This window comes from Mustelus asterias, unplaced genomic scaffold (genome assembly GCF_964213995.1).
Source record: "Mustelus asterias unplaced genomic scaffold, sMusAst1.hap1.1 HAP1_SCAFFOLD_145, whole genome shotgun sequence".
In the NCBI taxonomy this organism is placed as follows: Eukaryota; Metazoa; Chordata; class Chondrichthyes; order Carcharhiniformes; family Triakidae; genus Mustelus; species Mustelus asterias.
In genome coordinates, this window is record NW_027590170.1 from 346,627 (window position 1) to 367,150 (window position 20,524).

The 20,524-nt window shown below is 42.9% G+C and overlaps 1 non-coding gene across 1 annotated transcript; it reads left to right on the plus strand.

Annotated features, from left to right (window-relative positions):
- Positions 1-19,780: 19,780 nt before the first annotated feature.
- trnan-guu (transfer RNA asparagine (anticodon GUU)) lies at positions 19,781-19,854 on the plus strand. The gene has a single exon. It is a non-coding gene; the product is annotated as a tRNA-Asn (tRNA).
- Positions 19,855-20,524: the final 670 nt, after the last annotated feature.

Genomic DNA, 20,524 nt, shown 5'->3' on the forward strand with positions numbered 1-20,524 from the left:
TTTGTGTAACCTTCATGGTTTGTAGCTGCTAATGCACTGGGAACAATTATCCTTGCTGCCCAGCAGCTGCGCTACTCCCCACACTCCCAGGCATCCACTTTCAATGTTTCCACTTTATTAGCGACAGGGTCGTCCTTATTTAGCATGATTTCCAGTATTATGATTCACAGCCAATTCCAAATCAGCTGATTCAACATCTACAACTGCACAGTCTTCAGCACAATCAAAGCAGAGTGACCCAGACCACAAACATTTGGTGCAAACCAATTGGCACCATTGTATCTGCCAAATACAAATCTGGAGAAGGCAGGAAATTGGAGATTTCATTAACTGGTGAATTTGGTTTCTTGCTGCATTAAGTGGGACTTTCTGCTGTGAACTTTGCCTCGAACGGAACAGGTGAACTCATTCTATTCTGAGGTGGGTTCAGTAAAAATGCTGCAGCTGTTCACGAGAATCCTGACGAGACCGCTGCTCCTATGCTCAGTCTGAAATACGAGTAAATTGTGCTTCTCTTCCTTACAGTGAATGCATTGACGATTCTTATCCTGTCACGAGGAAAGTGTGGTCTTTCCAAAAGTGTGATACGTTACCTCATTTCCATGTCAGCTGCGGATCTACTGGTCGTTATCATCGATCTCATATTGAGGCAAATTCCTATTAAGTTTCATCATCAATTTATATTCATGTATCATATTAAAGTGTGCAATATTCATGCTGCCCTGCTTTACACAGTCACTGATTGCTCTGTCTGGTTCACTGTCACTTTCACCTTTGATCGATTTGTGGCCATTACTTGTCAGAAGCTGAAAATGAAATACTGCACCGAGAGATCCGCAGCTGTGGTTCTCGGAACAGTGAGTGTGCTGTTTGGTGTAAAAAACATTTTCTGGTGCTTCATGTATGGTGATAGATATGTGTTTCATAATATTCCCTATTTTTGTCATGTCGACTTTCATGTTCTCTCTTCAGCAGCATGGGGAGCAGTTGAAAATCTACATTATATTTTATCACCGTTCATTCCTTTTTTGTTGATTCTGTTGTTCAATGTTTTAACTGTTAAACACATTCTAGGGTCGACCAAATTCCGCAGGAGACTTCGGAGCCACACGTTTGTGGATAGTTCAAAAGACCCAGAGCTCGTGAAGAGAAGAAAATCCATTATCTTACTGTTTGCTCTATCAGGAAATTTTATTCTGCTATGGTCAGTGTTACTGTTCCTCTCCTTTTCTGGACGATTGTATAATTTAAATTTAATTCATTTTTATGTTCCTGGATTTGTGCAGGAACTGGGATTTATGCTCCAACTCCTGGGTTGCTGCACCAATACATGTATTTATGCAGTGACCCAGACACAATTCAGAGAGGATCTGAAGAATGTGATGAGATTTCCATTTACTGGAATTATGAAATTACGTACAGAATGAACAGGTATTTCATCAGAACAGGGTGTTTATTTGGTGTTCTGCGCAAAACCATATCTCAGTGAAATGCGCACAGTGAGGATAGATTTTGCGTTACCAATTCTGGTTAAGAAGTGAACTGAAATTGTAAAAATAGGGGGAAAAAACGAATTGAGTCCAGAAAGAATCCAGATTCAAATTAGCTAATATTTATGAACCAGTCTGGACATCATGTTGAGCTCCAGTTCAGTACCCACCTGTTAACTCGGGTGGGTGTTTTTTATTTTACTTCAGCTTCACCACAACTCCCTCAATGAAATGAATCTCAAATCTCAGCCCTCCTAAACTCTCTTCACAATCCCACCCCACCGCCACCCACCCTCCCCGTCAGCTCGACCCTCAGCCCAAACACTCCCGCCCCCATTGCAGAATATTCATTATTGGATATAGTGATGGTGAATTGAACAGATTGGAGTAGAGATTCATGACTGGGGGGGCTTATGTGACAAAAGTGGCTGTAAAATATTACATTAAACTTCCATGGCTTTACAGTGGGAGTCAGATGGCAGCTTGAGACAGAATGTTGGACTGGCAGTGATTGCATTTAGTAAAGCTCAATGGCAGCATTTGACAATGTACTTGGTACAATTAACTATTAAAAACTCAGCCAAGTGCGCATTAAGTTCCACTACCCTCATGGATTTTGCTGTATGCGTAACAGGTCAGAGTTAGTTTGTGCCCCAAATGTACTGGAGTGTTAGCGTCAAATAAGCAAATACATATATTAAATATGCATAGAGCAGAATATAAGCAGGGTTGGTCTTTATTCGTAAAGGGGCTGAGAAATAAATGATTGCTCAAAAATTCAGAGAAAAGTAAGTTTATGTTCAGTTATGACGAAATCATTTTTAATGAATTCTAGCTGAAAAAATAGACAACTATCTAAAATAATAAAATAGAATATAATGGAATAATTAGCGACAATCTGAAATGTCTGTTAGCAGGAATAACAATGCAAGTATGATATTCATAATCTTTCCACTGCGAAAGTTACTGGAAAATATATAACTGGCTTTTTTATTCACTCGTTCCTACCGTTAAAGAATCTCCTAAGACCTTTTTCACTGTAAATGTGATTACAGTGATACAGTTTCACCATCTGCTGGCGACACACAGCGCTGGTCTCTTGTGTCTGAGTTCAGTAGCTGGATGTCTGCACTTGGGAACCAGTTGCTCAAATGTGGATATTGGACAAAATTGGTCGGGGTTGAATTTTCCAACAGGTGCTCGGCTGGTCTGTTTGCCTTTTTAATCAGCAGTCACTGTGCAGGAACTCTGTTCCTCTTTTCCACGGGAGATAGTGTCTTGAGACTGTAGATGTATATTTAATACATGCATTTGTACATTTGGTGGAATTGTCAAACACAAATCCAATTTTGAATGGGAGTGGCTGAAATTTCCTGAACTCTGTAATTCACCTATCACACATTATCGACTTTTAATCTTACACAATGGACCTATCTCAACGTTGTCTATGTTTCCATGAGAATTGTTTCAAAGGATATGCTGGCCCTTTTCACTAAACTATCAATCCAGAAACCATTCACTTGCATCTCTTTCAATTTGGTATATTGCATTCGCTGCTCCCAATGTGGTCTCCTCTATATCGGAGAGACCAAGCGCAGATTTGGTGATCACTTTGTTGATCACCTTCGGTCTGTGCACAAGCAGGAATCTGACCTTCCGGCTGCTTGCCATTTTAAAACACGATCCTACTCCCATGCCCATATGTCTGTCCTTGGTTTGCTGCAATGTTCCAGTGAAGCTCAATACAAACTGGAGGGTAAGCATCTCATCTTCCGACGAGGCACTTTTCAGTCTTCCAGTCTCAACATCGAACTCAACAACTTCAGATGGTTTCCTTGAACCCACCTCGGCCCCCTTTGTTTTCATTCTATTTTATTTATTTTTTTACTGTTCTCTACCTTTTATTTCTTTATTGTCTTTCATCATTTATCTTCCCTTCCACTCTTTCACCCGACTTCAACCCCCTTCCCTGACCTTTTTCTCCCCCCGCTTCCCATTTTCTACATTATACTTCTGTCCTATTTCCAAACCCCTCCCTTTTTCTTCTCCCCCAGCATCTTCATTTGGCACAGCTTACAGCTTCTGTGTCATTTGGCCACCACACCCTTTATTCTCTCTGTGGACGGCTAATAGCAGTCTTCTCCCCTGTTTTCTATGACTATGACACATCTTTCATTCCCTCCCTCTGCAGCATAAATATCTCCCACTTTCTATGCCTTTTAGCTTTGACAAAGGGTCATCTGGACTTGAAGCGTCAGCTCTTTTCTCTCCTTATAGATGCTGCCGGGCGTACTGAGATTTTCCAACGTTTCGTCTTTTGGTTATTGATGCAGAAACTCGGCTATGAGTTCAATGAAAAAAAGTATCTGGAATTAAAATCTCCTGATGACATGAAACCATTGTCTATTGTGGGGAAAAGCCACCTAGTTCATTAATGTCTGTTAGGGAAGGAAATCTGTCGTCCTTATCTGGTCTGGCCTACATGTGACTCCAGATCCACGGCAACGTGTTTGACTCTCAACTGCCCTCAGGCATCTAGGGATGGGCAATAAATGCTGGCCAGCCAGCGCCGCTCATGTCCCACGAATGAATTTTTAAAAAACTACTCTGGTAATTTGAACATTGAAATCACAAACATTTTATGCCACGGATTTCATTTTTTGTATCTTTACTGCCTTTATTAACATTGTGCCCGTGGTTCAATCAGAAAAGCAGTGTTGTACCAACTTCGTATTTTACAGCTCTTGATCTAAAATTTTACATGTTACGGTGGAACAGAAAAAGCAGAGTTGGAAGTCAAATCTTCGACCTCCAATCCTGCACCCCCTTGGTGAAACTGGGGGTTTTCTTCACCCAAACAGCACCAAATCAAGTTTTTTGATTGAGTTGTTTAAGTTCCTGAAAGGTAAATCCACTCATTTATTCCCCAGCAGGGGGAAATGTTTGCTCTTTATCAACACTTCCTTTTTTTCATGACAGAATTATTTGATCAAATCGCCCCTTCATCTAAGTTCCAGGCATTCGGTGTAAAGCTTTATCGAAATTGTTGATTTACCTAACACACGAAACACACTGTTCCCAATTCGAAAGTGGATGGAAACATTTGCACTTGCTTTTAAACTCAGAGTGAGGAAAAGAATAATTCAAATTAATTGCTGAATATTAACTTAATACATTACCTTGCAGTGTTACATTTCCCCTTCACCTCTACATTTCTGTACACACTCAAACCCGACAAATTATCTTTAACTGGCTGCCGATTCCAACTCTGACGGTTCAGAAAGCTTCTGTCAAAACTGTACATACCAGCTTTTTATTTTGTTCATTCGTGGAATATGAGCTTCGCTTACCCCCTTATCCTGCCCATTGAGATGGAACCACATTGCCATGTCTCTGGAATCACATGTCGGCCAGACCAGGTAAGAACGGCAGATTTCCTTCTTAAAATGCATTACTGAATCATATGGGTTTTTTCAACAATCTACAATGGTTTCATGGATCTTTAATCCCAATTTTTATTTTAATTGATTTTAAATTCCTCTATCTGCCATGGTGGGTCCCCAGAATATGAGCTGTCGAGCGTTAATACCAATAAGCCATTGCCCCCACCTAAAATACGCGCTCGACGTAATGTTCGAACTCATGATCTCAGCATAGCCTGCTGGCTGCATTGCTGTATAAGTACTGCATGTTAACCGATTGCACCACTGGGGCACTGCACCCGAATGACTTGTGCCATATTATCAAAGGCTTCTGCAGAGTCATCTCCGTTATCAACACTCATTCGAAGCCACATGGACCGGGTAGCAAACCCATCAATGATTACCTCTTCCCCGGCTCCACAGTGAGTGAGACAGGGACAAGCAGCAGGATCTTACCCCGCACTCTCCAATCACTGGCTGCCGGAAGAAAGCAGCAACTGCAACTTCAATCAGCAGGTTACCTCAATCCCTCGGAAACAGAATACTCCAACTCGGGTCAAACCTCACAATACACCTAGCAGAGACTCATTAAAAAGTAGATAAGTTATAGCCCGCTCACTGAACGTTCGAGCAGCATTTACACAATACCCGAGTGAGTCACAAACAAAATTTACACCAACTTCCCAAAACTTTTCAGTGATAAATTCTGTAATTTGACTGAAAAGCTGAGTGTTGTGAATCTGTAAATGAGCACCATGGGATTTGTCTTACCAAGTGACTTGTTTCCCACATTTTGTCCGTCAGGTTTGCAATTCCATTTGTGTTGTATATTGAAGGGAATCTCGTTTCAAAATTCGGAGAAAACAAGGAAAATATTAAATCTTGGAACAAATCCTGATGGAAATGGATCACAATATTTCGACTGAGATGTAGCTGTGAATGGTGTTATTGACCATTGAATGGAAAGTATTAGCTCCTTTGGCTTCTGGTGGTCGGTTCCCATCCCTCCCATTGATTTCCTCCCTGTGAAAAGAGACCTGGATTAATTTTACCTGCACGTTCATAGGAGAAAGGGAATGACCGCTACATCACAGCAATCCTGCGCAATAAAAATAAACAGAGAGACTTGTATAGGATTGTAAAAGGTACTGTCATGCTGTAGTTCTGGAACAAGTTTAGCAGAAATATAATTGTGGTCATTGACACCCTGGTTTAGAATATCCATCGTTAGGAACCGCTGTCTCAGTCTCTGTGGCGCAACTGGTTAGGGCGTTCGGCCGTTGACCAAAACGTTGGTAATTTGAGACCATCCAGAGGTGGAGCCTTTACTGTCTTCTCCCCATCTTCATTCAAGCAATTGTGGGTTGGTAAAGGGTCCGTGGGCATCAATAAGAAAGAGCTCTCAACTGTTACCGGCTGTGCTGCTACCTAATGTCACCAACATTATTTAATGACTATTGAGTTCAAACGTATTGCATATAATAATGTAAATATGCTTTCATTATACTATTAAACTTTTATTTGTGGCTGAGCATTTGTTCCAATTCCATATTCCTGTTCCCAGACATTGCTGCATAGATCAGAAATCTGTCTAACCCAGACTGAAATGTTTTCAATGACGGAGCATCTACAAGCCTCTGGCGTCGAGAATTCCGAAGATTCCCAACATTTTGAGTGAAGCAATTTCTCCTCACCTCGGGCCTAAATCATCAGCCGCTTATCCTGAGATTGTGTCCAGTGTTTTAGATTCCGGGACCAAGGAACATATTATCTCAGCATCCAGTTACGAGGAATCAGAGAATCCCCCAGTACAAAAGGAGGCCATTCGGTACACAAGATATACCGATAACAATCCCACCTACACTTTAGCCCCGTCACAGCACGTATTCACCTTGCTAATCCCTCTGATACTGAGATGCACTTAAGCATGGCCAATCCACCGAACCCACACATCTTTAGACCGTGGGAGGAAAGCGGAATACCGAGAAAGAAATGCACGCAAAGGGAAAACCTGCAAATTCCGGTCACACGAGACCGGAACTGATCCCTGATACTGTGAGGCAGCAGTGCTACACTCAGTCAGTACTGTGTAGGTTTCATTGAGATCTCCTGTCATTCTGCGAAGCTCCAGAGAATTTCAGTTCAATTCCGTCAGCCTGTCATCACACGGTAACGCCCTCAGCCCAGAGAAGAATCTAGTGAACCTTTGCTATACTGTCTCCCATAAATGTATAGCCTACTCTGACGAAGGGTCATCCTGACTCAAACCGTTGACTTTATCTTCTCCCCACAGATGCTGTAAGACCTGTTATGATTTTGCTGCATGTTCTGTTTATGATTCAGTTAGCAACATCCTCACTATTTTGTTATTAATCTGTCTTAAATATGGAGATCCAAACTGCACTGACTATTCCAGATGTGGTCTCAACAAAACCCCGAATAACTGTCGCAAGAGTTCAAACACTTCAAAACTTAACTCCGTGCTGAAGGCTGGAAAAAGAGAGTGACAGTGGATAATTGGCACTATGTACATTCCTGTAATCAGTAGCTGGGATAATCAGGAAGATGAGATATCTGTGTTTCTTTGTACTGTCATCTCTAAGCTCCATCTCCTCTCTTTACCATGTGTTTTACACTCCCTGCCCATGCTTTCCAGGTGAAATTCAGGTTCACCAACTGTCGGTGTCTGTATCAAGCAGCAAGTTGACCCTGGATGCTGGACAACCAGAGGGAGCTGGATGAGAAGCAGCGACAGAAACAGGGGGAGAGGTGGCATGTTGATGTTTCGTAAATGACTTGTGTCAGTTGCTCTCCGTGATGAATACCTACCGTGTGCTACCTTGTAACTTTCACAGGAGCCACAGTGATGAGTTTGGTGGGTTTTGGAAACTGAAAGTGCCACATGAGCTGCTTGCGGGACTACAGTGAGGGATTATTTCACTACACTGTAGATTTCATGTTCCAGCTAACATGAATCACTGTTTTCATTGGCTGATGCAGTCAATGTGGCCTTCAATCTAAACACCACAGTTTAAAGGAGAAACTTGTTTTCAGTGAAAAGAAAGTCTGAAATAAATATAGAAGGAATACGGTTCATGGCTAAATTAGTTTTTTAAGGAGCTTGCATCAACTTCCATGCTGGTCCAGTGGTGAGGATTCGGCGCTCTCACCACCGTGCCCCGCGTTCGATTGCCGGTCCGGGAACGTAGATTGATCGGTGTGTAACAACCCTGCGTGATTTCATAGTCAGCACCAGTTCTGTCGGAATCCGTATCTGGGATATTTCCTGTTTTGCGTCTGATTTGGAAATGTGGAATGTCTAGAACAAAAAAAAAAGAGAGCGATAGGCTGCAAAGCGCTGACGATAGAAATGGTGATGCGGGGTAAAATCTGACTGTTAATGGGGTAGATTTTATTGTTTCTCATGACACAAATATCTTGCAGATGTGGGTACAAATCTCGGCCTCAATGACAAGAAAAGCTTTAATTAACAGAGTGAAGTAGGGGCAGTTTTCACTCAGAAACCAGTAACTGTGAGATTAACTGCGCGGGATGGAGAAAGACTGAGTTTGAGCGGAGAAACTGCGGGAGGAATGGAGAGCTGGAGTTCACCCAGAAAAGCAGCAAATTTTAAAAGCAATGGTGCCCAACGTGCGACGGTCCATTAACGGTGATAAGTTAATGTTGTTCAGCAGAATTACCACAAGATGGTTTACCACAGGTTGATCCTAACACTGCTCTTTGAATGCAGTGAGCTGCAGTAAAATTGAATACAGTAAAAAGGACGGCACGGTGGCAGGTGGTTAGCACTGATGCCTCACAGCGCCAGGAATACAGGTTCAATTACTCGGGTCACTGTGTGTGCGGAGTTTGCACGTTCTCCCCGTGTCTGCGTGGGTTTCCTCCGGGTGTTCCGGTTTCCGTTCCAAAGATGTGTGGGTTAGGTTGATTGGCCATGCGAAATTGACCGGAGTATCAACGGGATTAGCAGAGTAAATATGTGGGTTTACGGGAAGGGCGTCGGTGGGATGGTTGTTGCTGTGGGCTCGATGGGCCGAACGGCCTCCTTCTGTACTGGAGGAATCAAAAGATACAATGCAAATATAAATTGTTTTAGGTAATTGACGGGATTGTGTAATGGGACGCATTTTTCTCTCTGCTCTTCAAACTGGCAGCAATATCACTCATGTTTTCGATCACGAAGTAATTCCAACTCCACTTAAACCATGTGCTGCAACAAAACTATAAATCTTATTTCCCTGGCCAGGAATCGAACGGCAGCATGAAAGCGCCGAATAATAACAACCAGGTCACCAGGGAAACTGCCTGTAAGAATTTTAATCCAACCTATCCATGCGAACTTGGCGCTCTGTTTCTATTTCAGCAGTTTTTTTTGTGTACCAGGGACAATTCTGTCTGACAAGTGCCTCTTGTTAGAATGAAATTTACTGCGGATGCTGGAATCTGAAACAAGAATAGACAATGCTGGAAAATCTCAAAAGGTCTGAAAGCATCTGTGAAGAGAGAATGGAATTAACGTTCAATGTCTGGATGACCGTTCGTCAGTGCTGAAGACAAAGAAATTAGGACGAGATTTATACTGTACTGGTGAGGGGTTTGGTTGTGGGGTGGTTTACAAACGTGTCACATATAAATACAAAAACAAAGGGAATTTAAATGGTGGTGATCATGGCTAAGAATGGTGCTCATTCAGAGATCCCGTATGTGTAAATGGCAGGACAAAGGAAAAGTAAGAGATGGCCCGAGTGGGGTGGAGGGAGAGGGGCAACAAGATGGAAAATGTGATTTTAAATAAACAATGCATAAAATGGGAATTAAATGATAAATATATACGTATAAAAGAAGATATAAAGAATAAATATAAATAAATAAACCAAAATGAAATAAAACAAAATAAGTGGAAATGGGGTGAAGATGGAGGAGAGGAGATGCTCTGAAGTTGTTGAACTCAATGTTCAGTCCGGAATGCAGTAAGTACCGAATCAGGAGATCGAGCAATGTTCCTCCATTTGCATAGGAGTGCCTCCTGATACCATTGTTTATTGCCCCTTCCGTCACATTACTGTTGATCAAGAGTAGTCTGGTGGTTATTGGCGGTGTTGGATTTGACCTGATTTTTTAAAGTGGGCAATCTTGGGCAAATTGTATCATTGGCGGTTAGAACATAAGAACATAAGAACTAGGAACAGGAGTAGGCCATCTAGCCCCTCGAGCATGCTGCGCCATTCAATAAGATCACGGCTGATCATTTTGTGGACTCAGCTCCACTTACCCGCCCGCTCACTGTAACCCTTAATTCCTTTAGTGTTCAAAAAATTATCTATCCTTGCCTTAAAAACTTAGATGCCAGTGTTGTAGCTGAGGAACAGCTGAGCTAAGGTTGTGGCAAGTTCTGAAGCACAATTCATCAGCACCATTGCCAGAATATTTTTTCAGGGCTGTCGTATTTGCTCTTTCCAATGCTTCCAAGTTTGTTTTTTCCTTGAAATCATAAGGAATGGTGAAGTGTATCCGTTCCGTCCATTGTTCACCCCACTCTGTCTCTATATTTACCTCTTGCTCTCTGGACATCTGCCTTGGTCTTTCCCTCTTTCAGACTAACTATCCATTTCCCCTCTTTTGTTTTTGTTCCTTCTATTCTCTCCCTGTCTGGGTGGAATCAAGGTTCATTGATTTGATTTCTAAAATGAGGTGGTTGTTCAGCTGGGGATCCGTCTTGATTTTAAATGGCAGAGGAGACTCAATGGGATATGTGATCTAATCCAACTCCATTGATTCTGTTCACTGCCAATGCCAGCTCTGACAGCAATGACTTCTGCTGCTTTCGTTGATGGGAAGTCTAAGGGACTAAATTCAGGATCGCGATATTTGTGGAGGAGTAGGATCAAATCCCCCCACTGTCAGATTTTCACTCAAATTACTTTAAACGTTATGAACAACTTTGGTCAAGCATGTGATTATAAAAACTGAATGCAATAGAATATCTCATCATTCATTTTGATTAGAAGAACCAGCAGAGGCAATGCAAAGCGAGTAACTGACGGCCTTGAAACGAGTTTAGTTGTTCCACCCGTTAGCTGAATCTGCTTCACATGCAGGCATCGCCGTGTTTCTTTAGTGTAGTGGTTATCACGTTGGCCGCACGTGGAATCTCCCCGGTTCTAAACCTGACAGAAGCATTTCCAAAAGATTCTGATTTCAGAATTGTTCTCATTTCGCACGAAAGATTAATTGATCTGATGAGTTTTTCTGGCATTTAAGACGGGATTCGCACGGTGAAGAAAATAAAAGGGAACGTCTGTGATCGCGACCAAGACAGGATGGATTAATTGACACAGTGAATGATGGACAAGGACAACGTTGATTGGTTCCCATTAACTTTAAACATTGCTGCTTTCCCGGGTGAACTCCAGCCCTGCATTCCTCCAGCAGGATTCACAATTCTATTCCAGCTCAAACTGAGGCTTCCTCCATCCCGTTTTGTTAATCTCACAATTACTGCTTTCTGAATGAAAATTGCTTGCAATCACTCGAAGTCAAATAATTTAGTGTTTAATAGAGTGAGAAGTTTTCTTGACATTTAGCCCGAGAGTGTGATCCAGAAATGAGTGATATTTCTGTCAGTGCAAACGATGAAATCTGACCCATTACCGCGTAGAGTTTACTTTATATCACCATCTCCATCGTCAGCGCTTTGTATCCTATCACTGCCTTTCACTATCTACGTTTGTTCTCAACTGTTGCCCTTGTGACATTTCCAGCTCGGAGGCAAAACTAGAAATCTCACTCCACTGATGCTGACAGAGTTGCTTTCGACCAGGAAGTAATTCAGGATTGCTTCTTAAAACATTAATTTTTAACATATCGAAACTAGTCTGCGAACCTGCAAGCACCCAACACGAATAGATGGTGGGGCGTTTAGGAAAGTTACAGAACATTGAGATCGAGGGGTACATGGTCAGAGCTCATTGAAAGTCGAGTCACAGGTGGACATGGGGTGAAGAAGGCATTCGACATGCCTGGTTTCATTGGTCAGAACAGGAATTGTACAATACATTGGTAAGGCCACACTTGGAATACTGTGTACAGTTCTAGTCACCCTATTATAGAAAAGATATGATTAAACTAAAAAGAGTGCAGAAAAGATTTACGAGGATGCTCCCGGGACTTGATGGTTTGAGGTATAAGGAGTGGTTGGATAGACTGGGGCTTTTTTTTCTGGAGCGTAGGAGGCTTAGGGGTTATCTTGTTGACGTCCATAAAATAATGTGGGGCATCGATCAGCGAGCTAGTCAATATCATTTCCCAAATGTAGGGGAGTCTAAAACTGGAGGTCATAGGTTTAAAGTGAGAGGGGAGAGATACAAAAGGATCCAGAGGGGCATTTGTTTCACATAAAGGTCGCGAGAGTCTGGAAAAAGCTGCCAGAGGTAGTAGTAGAGGCGGGTACAATTTTGTTTTTTAAAAAGCGCTAAAACTGTTACACGAGAAAAATGGCTGTCGAGGGTTACGGGCCAAATGCGGGCAATTGGGACCAGCGTTAAAAAAGGGCGGCATGGACATGTTGGCCGAAAGGCCTGCTTCCGTGCTGTAAATCTCTGTGACTCTATGACTCTTTCTCATCTTCCTGATTCTCCCAGATACTGATTACAGATGAGTCAGCCTCCGATTTAAATGGATGAAGGAGATATCGTGAGGCTGGGTTGTAAAATGCGATTGGCTGAGCAACTTGTCAGGAATTATTATTGATGTATGTTTACTGAACTTAATTGATTTTTAAACTAATATGAGGCGGAAATGATCGACATGAAAATCTATAATTGATCTGTTATTGATTGTACACGTTAGATTAATTGGAAAGGTCCTGCCGCTGTATCCCAGAGCTACTTAACCCTTTTGGTCAACTCCGAGCAGCTGTTTGTTGTGTTTTTGTTTTAAATAAATATTACGTCCTCATACAGAAATATCTACCTCGTGAGTTTTATATTGCCCGGAGTTAAAGACAGTATTGGTCACCTCAAATTATCCCACAACACTCGTCATAATTTGGAAATTTGTAATCTATTATGTGTTTATGTGAAATACACATCAGTCTCTTGGTTTCACCTCATGGTTTGCACCCCTGTTCTGTATGTGTTCTCTATCTAGCTTGTGGTATGCCTGCCTTGAAAGTATTTCATCGGACGATATATAGAGAAATTCACTCCGTTAACCCACGCTGCAGCTACCCTGATCGTGTTTTTAAGTGGTAGTGTAAAGGAAACTATATTCTGCCACATACTGTCCTGCATCGGCCACTGATGAAGAAGAGCCTTTACTGTTTAGAATTACCTGAAATACGTCAGTGACAGACCAGTTTATGAGTGAAATCACCGCGGTTCTCCTCATTCTTTATGGAATTTAATCATGGAATTTAATCCAGATAAATGAGAAGTGATTCATTTTGGAAGAAGTAATGTAGGCAGGAGTTATATAATAAATGGCAGAGCCATCAAGAGTATAGAAATACAGAGGGACCTAGGTGTGCAAGTCCACAAATCCTTGAAGGTGGCAACACAGGTAGAGAAGGTGGTGAAGAAGGCATATGGTATGCTTGCCTTTATAGCACGGGGTATAGAGTATAAAAGCTGGAATCTGATGATGCAGCTGTATAGAACGCTGGTTGGGCCACTTTTGGAGTACTGTGTCCAGTTCTGGTCGCCGCACTACCAGAAGGACGTGGAGGCGTTAGAGAGAGTGCAGAGAAGGTTTACCAGGATGTTGCCTGGTATGGAGGGTCGTAGCTACGAGGAGAGATTGGTTCAACTGGAGTTGTTCTCCCTGGAAAGACGGAGAATGAGGGGAGATCTAATAGAGGTGTACAAGATTATGAAGGGGATCGATAGGGTGAACGGTGGGAAGCTTTTTCCCAGATCAGAAGTGACGATCACGAGGGGTCACGGGCTCAAGCTGAGAGGGGTGAAGTATAACTCAGATATCAGAGGGATGTTTTTTACACAGAGGGTGGTGGGGGCCTGTAACGCGCTGCCAAGTAGGGTGGTGGAGGCAGGCACGCTGACATCGTTTAAGACTTACCTGGATAGTCACATGAGCAGCCTGGGAATGGAGGGATACAAACGATTGGTCTAGTTGGAGCAAGGAGCGGCACAGGCCTGGAGGGCCGAAGGGCCTGTTTCCTGTGCTGTACTGTTCTTTGTTCTTTGTTCTTCACTCATTCTGTCTCAGGATTTTATCATAAAAAGGCAGAGATGAAGGATGGGTCACTCAGTGATGCAGCGACTCTTTCCCTCAAGGGCATTGAGTTCAACCACATCCCACACATGACTGGGGGAACATGCCTGTCTGGGAAAGGGGAGAAACCGTATAATAGGGAAATGGAGCGGAGTTGATGGGTATTGGAGAACGGAATTAAGCCAAACCAGAGATGGTTAAATCTTCATTCAATCTTTTTAAAAAAAATTCAGAGGATATTTTACAGCGAAATTATTTTTTAAAGTTAGAAAAGTGAACATAACGATCGAGCTTCACACTGAGAACAGAACACATGCACAGGGAATCCGTCAATATTTGTACATCTGTCACATACAGCAGAAAGAGAAAACAGGACCTTAATAGAAAGGTCTATTCGGGGAACTATTAACTAAAATTACATTATACCAAAAAATGCCTCGTACTTTTCACACTGAAAACTGAATTAACGTCTATAATTGCCTCAGTTACAGATTCAGAATGATAAACTGAGAGAATTTTACTGATAGAGTCACCGAGAGCAGATATTGTATTTGTGTCATACGGAGATCATAATAATCAGCTGAGGGAAATCTGCAACGTCCAAAATTCAAGCCCTTGATCTGTAAAAGAAAGATACAATAATGAAGCAGATGTTTATGATGCGGGACATTAATGTTAGAGTTTTTAATTAGTTCAACATTGAGAGATTTTTCAAATCCATTCTGCCAGTTTGAAATGTGAGTGAATTGAATCATCTCACCTTCACCAGAGTGACTGCAGCGCTGTAGAAAATGCTCAGGAAGAACAGGACAATGAATGTGGAAGCGGTTGTCCAGATGTTGCTGTTATCATCCTCATTACCGTCAATCCATAGAGTATAGATGCATAGAGTATACATCGCTGCCGTGTATTACTGAGCTGTCAGCCTCATCGTAATGGAGAGCAGTCCGACTGCTGTACAAAAACTGACTTTAACTATAGGTTGAAACCATGTCTGCTGCGGGTTGCACAGAATCGTGGGCAGATGCAGCCACACTGTAACTGTCAGCCACGCAAGAATCCTCATTAACCTGGGATCAGCCTTCACCCAAGTGTTTCCAGTATCCTGCCACTTCAGTCATCGTGCCTCTTTGAGTCTGTGAGATCTCTCAGTGGTGAGCTGACTGATATGCAAAGGAAACACCTCGAGCGGAGCTGCTTTCAGCACCTCGATAGTGGAACGACCGCGCTTTTCCAGATGGGATTGCGGGAATGAAACCCTGCTCTTTTAATTAGCAGCTGCAAATTCTGGGTTGCTCATTGTAACAAAAACATTCCAGCATTAAGGAAACATTCTGAATTTCACTGGTCATTGGGGGAATTCTATTCTCAATGTTAATTTTAAAGATCGCAGTCACTTCCTTGTGGAATCTCTTCATTGTTGATATACTTTCTCTGAAGCAGCAAAACTCTCGTCGGATCAAATAAACCCAGAGAACAGGCCGCGGGAAAAAGGTTTCAAAACCTGATGAGGATTGAGTTGCTGAATATGAGGCAGACACGGAGACTGGATCAAATGACAATGACGAAACTAAAGTGATCAAATAAATTTAAAAAGATCAGCGATTGTACAACGGCGAGATGAAATGAACTAAAACAATTCCTCAAAAGTTCATCACCTCTTCTTGAGGTTGTGCTGTGCCCTGATATTTTAGGAAGGCACCTGTGATTCTCTCAGTGGAGAGTGACCCAGAGTGAGGGAGTTTCACCCTGCGTAAGCTGACCATTATTTGGAGAGGTTCATAATCAAAAATACCATTCCAATAAATCTCCTGTCCAAGACCAGCTGTGTGCAGAGCAAGACAGGCTTGAGGTAAAGATATAAAACGCACACGTGTTTCAATTGTGATAAGTGAGTTATACATATTGGCCCAGAAACGTGGGGGAGAATTTTCATTTTTCATTCTTGAAACTGCGACCGTGGGATATTTTAACTTTGCACCATTGAGCGCGATCCAGTTGGTGGTTTAGTATCGCATCCAGGGAAGCAGCACCTCGGATAGATTTGATTTGATTTGATTTATCATTGTCACATGTATTAACATACTAACAGTGAAAAGTATTGTTGCTTGCGCGCTATACAGACAAAGCGTACCGTACATGGAGAAGGACAGAAGCGAGTGCAGAATGTAGTGTTACAATCATAGCTTGGGTGTGGAGAAATATCAACTTTGTGCGAGGTCGGTCCATTTAAAGGTCTGATGGCAGCAGGGAAGAAGCTGTTCTTGAGTCGGTTGGTACGTGACCTCAGAGTTTTGTATCTTTTTCCGGACGGTAGAAGATGGATGAGAGTATGTTCGGAGTGCGTGGGGTGCTTAATTATTCTGGTTGCTTTGCCGAGGCAGTGGGAAGTGTAAACAGAGTCAATGGATGGGAGGCTGTTTGCATGATGGACTGGGCTGCATTCATGACTCTTTGTAGTTTCTTGAGGTCCTTGGCAGAGCAGGAGCCATACCAAACTGTGATAAAACCAGACAGAATGCTTTCTATGTGCATCTGTAAGACTTGGTGAGAGTTGTAGCTGACATGTCCAATTTCCTTAGTCTTCTGAGAAAGGAGGCGTTGGTCGGCTTTATTTACTATAGTGTTAGCATGGGGGGAACCAGGACAGGTTATTGGTGATCTGGGCGTCCAAAAGCCTTGAAGCTCTCGACCCTTTCTACTTCGTCCCCGTTGATGTAGACAGGGGCATGTTCTCCTTTACGCTTCCTGAAGTCGATGACAATCTTTTTCGTTTTGTTGACATTGAGGGAGAGATTATTGTCGCCAAACCAGTTCACCAGATTCTCTATCTCATCTTGTATTCTGTCTCGTCATTGTTTGAGATCAGACCTACTACGATGGTTTCGTCAGCAAAATTGAAAATCGAGTTGGAGGGGAATCTGGCCACACAGTCATAGGTGTATAAGGAGTATAGTAGTGGACTGGAAACACAGCCTTGTGGGGCACCGGTGTTGAAGATTATCGTGGAGGAGGTGTTATTGCCTATCCTCACTGATTGTGTTCTGTGGGTTAGGAAGTTCAGAATCCAGTCGCAGAGGGAGGAGCCGAGGCCCAGGCCACGGAGTTTGGAGATGAGTTTCGTAGGAATAATGGTGTTGAAGGCTGAGCTGTAGCCAATAAATAGGCGTCTGACATAGGTGTCTTTGTTATCTAGGTGTTCTAGGGTTGAGTGCAGGGCCAGGGACATGGTGTCTGCTGTGGACCTGTTGCGGCGGTAGGCGAACTGAAGTGGATCCAGGCAGTCCTGGAGGCTGGAATTTATTCGAGCTATGACTAGCCTTTCGAAGCACTTCATAATGATGGGTGTCAGAGCCACCAAACGGTAGTCATTAAGGCACGCTGCTTGGACTTTCTTTGGTACTGGGATGATGGTTGTCTTCTTGAAGCAGATAGGGACATCAGCAAAGAGAGGTTGAAGATGTATGTGAATACCCCCACCAGCTGATCCACGCAGGATCTGAGTGCATGTCCGGGTCCCCCATCCGGGCTAGTCGCTTTCCCTGGGCTGAACTTAGAGAAAGCTGCTCCGACATCTGCAGTGATTACCTCAAATACAGTTTCATCCAAGGCTCCCAGGGTGGAGGGAACGCATCGTTTCTGTAGTGTAGTGATTACCACATTCACCTCACCAAAGATTCCCTGTTGGAAAGCGGGCAGAAATATGCGTTCAACCTCAGAGTGAGGCAATGAGCAATAATTCACGTTTATTGTTTAATATTAGCTGAATCCTGCATCTTACACTGTGTTACACTTACTCTTCCCCTTCACAGTTCTGTAATCACTCAAACCAGACAGAACATTTTTTGCAGACTCTCCTTTCCAACTTTGACGATTCAGAAAGCTTCCCCCAAACCTGCACAGTCCGGCTGATTGCTTTGATTTATATCAGATCATTGAAGGCTTCTGATGCACCACCTCCATTAATAAGTCAATCGAAGCCACATTGCAGACGGGGAAACAAACCCAACAATGATTCTCTCTTCTCCGGCTCCACATTGAATGAGACAGGAACAAGCTGCAGGATTTTAACCCGCAATCTCCAATCACCCGCTGGCAGCAGAAAGGCGCGACTGGAGATGCACCTGTACGTTGCTTTAAACTCAGAGTGAGGATTTATTGTTGAAAATTAACTCGGCAGAGTATTTTACACTGCATGTTACATTTCCCCATCCATCTCTGGTTGCGTGCACACTCAACGCAAGTTTTTTCACTGACTGCCGTTTCCAGCTCTGACGGTTCAGAAAGCTTCTCTCAAACCTGCACATTCCTTTCGTTGAACAGAAGCACCGCTGATCAACATTTATTGTCCATCCCCAGCTGAGAGGCAGCCACTTTGCTGTGGCTCTGGAGTCGTGTGCAGGCCAGACCACCTCACAGCAGATTTCCTTCCCTGAAGAACATGAGTGAATCATGTTTTGTTTCAACAATGGACAGTGGTTTCATGGTCATCAGTGGATTCTTATTCCAATCTGATTTATTGTATTCAAATTTCGCTTACTGTCCTGGCGCCCGACAGAATTAGTTGGTCGAGGGACGACCGTCTTACCTAAAATAGCTGCTCCAGGTGAAGCTCGAACTCACAACCTCGGCATAACTTGCTGGTCATACTGCGGTATAAGTAACCGATTGCGCCACTGGAGCACTGCGTTTTAATGGTTTCTGTCGGATTATTAAAGGCTGCGTTACCTCCGTTAATAACAGGTATTCGAGGCCACATTTCAGACAGGAATACAAACTCATCAATGATTCTCTTTTCCCCGGTTGCACAATGAGTGAGACAGGGAGAAGCAGCAGGATGTTAAGCCGCAGTCTCCAATCGCCAGCAGAAAGTGGCGACTGCAGCTTCAATCAGCGGGTTGTTGACCATCCCTGGGACACAAGGCCCAGCCCCACCATCTCCCCATACATCGAACACAAGCTCAGAAAAACGTTGATAGATTATATCCGGCTCACTGAACCTTCGAGTAGCATTTACACAACACCCGAGTGATTCACAAACAAAATTCACACCAACTTTCCAAAACTTTTCAGTGATAAATTCCTCCATTTGGTTGAAAAGCTGAGTGTTGTGAATCTGGAAGTGAGCATCATGGGATTTGTGTTATCCAGTGACTTGTTTCCCATGGTTAGCCCTCAGGTTTGTAATTCCATCTGTGTTGTATATTGAAGCGAATCTTATGTCAAAATGAGGGGAAAGCAACGGAAATATTAAATCTTGGAACAAATCGTGAGGGAAATGGATCAAAATATTTGGAAGGTGGTGCAACTATGAATGGTGTTATTGACGATTGAGTGGAAAGTATTGGATCTTTGGGCTACTGGTGGTCAGTTCCCTTCCCTCCCGTTGAATTACTCCCTGTGATAAGAGACATGGATTCATTTTACCTGCACGTTCATAGGAGAAAGGCAATAACCAACACGCTACAGCGATGCTGCGGGATCAACGGAACCAAAGCGAGTTGTATAGAATTGTAAACGGTGCGGTCACGCTGCAGTTCTGGAACAGGTTTTGTAGAAATAGAATTGTGATCATTGACACACTAGTTCAGAATATGTTTACGTTTCCTTGTCACAGTCTCTGTGGCGCAATTGGTCAGCGCGTTCGGCTGTTAACCGAAAGGTTGGTGGTTCGAGACCACCCAGGGACGGAGTTTTACGATTTTCTCACCATCAGCATTCATAGGTAAACAGTTGTGTGTTGGCAATGGATCCGTGGGCGTCAATAAAAAATAGCTCTCAATTGTTATCGGCTGTACTGTTATCTGGTATTATCAACATTACTTTATGACGATTGACTTAAAACATATTATATACATGCTTCCATTATACCATTAAACTTAACAATTACAATCGAAACATGAATTTGTGGCTGAGCATTTGTTCCAATTCCATATCCCTGCTTCCATTCGTTCCTGGATAGATCATAAATCTGTCCAAGCCAGACTGAAATGTGTTCAATGATGAAGCATCTACAACTCTCTGGCGTAGAAAATTCCCAATATTCACTACTCTTTGAGTGAAGAACTTTTTCCTCATCTCAGTCCGAAATCATCAGCGCCTTATCATGAGATTGTGCCCCATGTTTTAGATTCCCGGACCAGGGAAAATAATGTCTCAGCATCCACCCTATCGAACCCATAGAATCATTGAATCCCTGCAGTTTTTCAATGCTATCTGTTCTTTCTCGTTAAAGCTGTTGAGATTTTCCAGCATTTTCTGCCTTTGATTCAGGTTTCAGCATCCTCACTATTTGCTTTTGTTCTGTCTAAAATGTGGAGGTCCAAACTGCACACACTATTCCAAATGTGGTCTCAACAA